Below are 4,517 nucleotides of genomic sequence, written 5' to 3'. Positions count from 1 at the left end.
AGACAATATCTTTGTTAGGCCTGGGTTGGGTCATGACAGACGATATCAAAACGACTCTGTGTGTCCTCTTGAACGATGGTAGGACAAACCTCAGCGAAGACACTGAGTCCTTAAGGGGTGTATATGAAACATTATAAGCAAATCTCACATCGGTAAAGCACGAGAGAGATGTTAGTTTATAAGGAGTGATTCGTACCTTAATTGGCAGGACGCGTTTTGGGGTGTATAGGCGCTATAGAAACAGAATCATGATAATGTTATTAAGGTTTAAAGCGGATAATATTTATCAGATCTGGGTTTGATCATTACATATGACCTACGTAACTAAATGAATTTGGCCAAAAAATTTGAGTTTAATAACATCGTCTATGATATCTGCTTTGTGTAACTTACAACAGATGTGGGGTTAGTATTTTATAACCCATTAATGATTTGACAATTAATAATTGAGTCATACAAAAATATTATTTTTAAATTGATATAAATTAGAGATGACATAAATAAACAATATACATCATTTATATGAAATGAGCAAACAAATTTCTAGTTTAATTTTACGGAATTCTTATTCATCTGTAAACATAATTTAGATATTCACATTAGGGATTTTAATTAATGCCAACTTTAATGAATATAGTGGGCGGAAATTAAGTATTAAAATAATGCACACCTTGTTTGAAAACTTAATTAAAATCTCAACCAAAATGCTGTTTGGGGTAACCAATCCTTAAATTGGCATCTCTGCTCACATGTTTTCATTTTAGAGGCAGAATTTTAAAATTGTTGGGATAATAAAATAATATAATGTTTTAGTAAACCAAAAATGACCTAACCCGCAAGTTGCGTTTTAAATCTCAACCATGGCAATAAATTAAGAATGCAACAGCACAAACTACTGCATATTGAGTTAAATATTTTTCATATGGCTGTACAAATGGGAGAAAATTGCACATGGTGGTTGGGTTTTTCAGAGTTGGGAATCATGAAAGTGTTTTAATTATGAAAATTACTGCCGAAAGCAAATGAGAGTGTTGATTGTTGAAATGCCAAAGAAAAAAAAAATCTTTACTAATTGAAGTGTCACAACGAAGCAATGCTTGAAAGCAATTTTACAAGATGTTAATTGTTAAAAGTATAACCAAATTAGATTATTAATTGCAACTAAATCGTTAATTGTGCATGAATCTTCATTCGTATAAAAATAAAATTTGCATGCGCATAATAAATATGACATTCCAAATCTATGTTCATATTAATTTAGTGAATAGGCCAACACGTTTTGTATAAGTCGCCATGGACTTTGTTTTTTTTTCCCCTTTATACTTTTTTTTAAATTAGAGTGAATATTTTAAATTAAAAAAAACTGAATTTTTTGATAGATTTTTAATCAATTTTATATGAATTTCAAAGAATGTCTAAATTTTGTACTTCATAAACTCATTTGATTTTCATCCATTTCTTTTTTCCAAAACTAACTCTTCAAATTATGGTATTAAAAAAAATCAAAATTTATTATTCTCCATGTTCAAATCGTTTTAGAACTTCACGTTTATTTGATTAATTATTTGGTTCTTTTGGGAGAAGACTTAAATTATATGAAATAATGAAATTAGAACGCATGTTGAACAACTTAAAAAAAAAAGAATATGTTTAAATCTATTTTGTTGAAATCACGATATTCGAGTGATAAATTTTAAGCACATATTTAGATCGTTTCCGAAATTTATGTTCATATTAAATGAAAAAAATCACATTTTTATAAGATCACACAAAATTTTAATCACACCAAATTATATTGTTAGACGTTGAGAAATAAAATTTGTATCACGTGTTAATACACGCTTAACCTAGATTTAAACATCAAGAATAATTTGACCCATTAACCTTGACTCTCTCCTCTTTCACAACAGTGAATAGTAGTAAAAAGTTGAAAATGAAAACCATATACATGGATTCTTTCAAAAAGGGCAAAAGGCAACAGGCGACAATGTCCTAGTTGTGGTTGCCAACTAATTGAATCAAACACTTTTTTTTTTTTTTTTAACTTTATTTTTTCTCTTTTGATTTTCAAGATTTGATGTTTCCTATAACAAGGAGAACCAAAGCGTCCATCCTCCTAGATTTGATGGGTCACTTAAAAAATCTTCTATGGTCAAATTTTGCGACTCAAAGTTCTTATTTTTATCGTTAAATAAATTATTAATTAAAATAGCGACGGTAACATCTCAACCTAGGACGACAATTATTTTAATGTTTAGTACTTAATTAAGCACCTATTTGTCCATGTTTGGTGACAATTAAGAAAACCAACAATGAAAAAAGGAACTAATCTTGATTTGTTTATTACATTAATTAAGACTGTAAGTCATCACGTGCACAATGGCATTAAGGCTAAATTATAATTATTTTTCTTATGAGTGTAGATACGGATATTACTACAGTAATATCACATGCATCGTAATAATATGATATTTATGCGTCATTTTTATTTATCATTTTTTAAGGATAATTTTATTTTTATATATAATTATGAAAATAAATATAAACAAAATTGAAATACCAGAAGCATTACTCATTCAACTGTTAAGTATATCATTTTACAAAAATAAAATCTTGATAAAATAGATATATAAAGTAGCTCCTTTTTTAGGAAAAAACAAAAAAGATCATTTTTGGTTTGGAATAGTACACACATCGTTTGTTTGGTATGGTACTTTCGAAACTCACGGTAGGGAACAGTAACAAACGCACCGTACAATTCAGAAGAGAGAGAAGAAGCGCAAGCTAACAAACAGCCCACAAAAGGAACAAAAAAAAGAACGTGTTACTCGTGTTCGGGGTCTGGACGGCAGGGACAAATTGGGAAGTTTGTTTAAAAGTAAGGTCATTTTCTAGAATAAAATAAATATAGATTTCCTATTTGTCTATTTCTTCGTGTTTTTATTAATATTTTTCATTTTTATTAAAATAAGGGCAGGTGGGGCAATGACGTGTCAACCAGTGATGAACAGCTGTCAGAGTTTATGTGGCCAATGACGTGTACGGATATTGCACGCTCATATTCAAATTACAAACAGTTGTATATAATAATATTAACGAAAAAAAAAGATAGCTGTATATAATAATAATAATAAAAAACACAAAATACTCCTTCACAATTTTATTTATAAGTACAAAATCACATACCATTTTTTCAAAAATAACAGTTAAAATTAAAAATCACATTCATATTGGCTTTGAAAGTTGGTTGAGTTGGATTGGTGTTCTTCAGAAAGTAGATATGGAAGTTTGTGATTTTTAATTTTAACTGTTATTTTGGTAAAATTGGTGTGTGATTTTGTACTTATAAATAAAATTGTGAAAGAGTATTTCGTATTTTGTAGACCCAATAAATTGTAATGAATAAACGAGTATTTTTGGTCCAAAATTATATTATTTCACGATCAATAGTCTCTGGAAAGATGAGAACAAATTTGAGAGTTTTCGAATTATTATGATATTGGTAAAAAAATAAATGTTTAGGGAGCGATTTTTTTTCATCTCTGTTCAAATCCTCAAGAAAAATGTACACATGTCCAAATTTTGTAGGTTTTGTATCGATTTAAAGTGTAAAATGATATACGTAAAAGATCTTGTTATTAACTGAAGTGAATTTAATGAAACCCTTAATTAAAAATTTCAGTAAATCTTACTTGTCCCTACTCAATGTGTATAAAATTATTTGAACCCATAACCATTAAACAATCTCGAAGACCGTTCTGTGAAATTAACCAACTGCCTAGGTACTCAGAATTAATTGTCATTAAATACTGTCTATTTTTATTTAGTTGTAGATTTAAATACCGCATTTTTTTAAATTGCATTGTTGAAAAATAATACATAATTTTTAAATTTTTACTCGTTTTTTTTCTAAATTTATTTGCAGGGGATTTACAAGCTTGCCTTGGGAATAAAAAATTTGTATGGGGCTACCGGCTAGGTCAGATAAGCTATTTCAGATGATTTTTTTTTATATCCCAGAATTTGAAAAAAGAACCCCAGCCGTGGGATTAAAGACCACTGTATTATCTAGTGCGTGAGGTGAGGGTCAAAAGGTTCAGGCGGCCGCCAAACTGGCTTAGGCGACTTGCTGACAAGTTACAAACCCAGTGGTCCGTTTACTGATGGACGAGGAATCAAGTTCTTCTCCACGTGTCGACATCTAAACGGACTGATACGACTGAGCTTGGGCAGCCTGGTGAACACGAGAACTTACCCTGGCTGGATATATGCAGATGTGTATCACGTTGGATCGGAAATGCTTTTTGACAAAAAACAGTAGGTTATATAAAATAAATTTTATGCGAAATTGACAATTGACGGTTCAAATTATTATGCCTAGACTAGGCGGCAAAATAGCAAATTATGATACGTCGGAAAAGTTGAAATAGTGGTTATGTTTTCAATTGAATTGTGACGAAAAGTCTAAAGTCAAACTAACGATTATCTTTCGCTGTAGCTGTATGTTTGAGGATGAG

Source organism: Citrus sinensis, chromosome 8 (assembly GCF_022201045.2).
Source record: "Citrus sinensis cultivar Valencia sweet orange chromosome 8, DVS_A1.0, whole genome shotgun sequence".
Lineage (NCBI taxonomy): Eukaryota > Viridiplantae > Streptophyta > Magnoliopsida > Sapindales > Rutaceae > Citrus > Citrus sinensis.
This window is presented reverse-complemented; position numbering follows the sequence as displayed.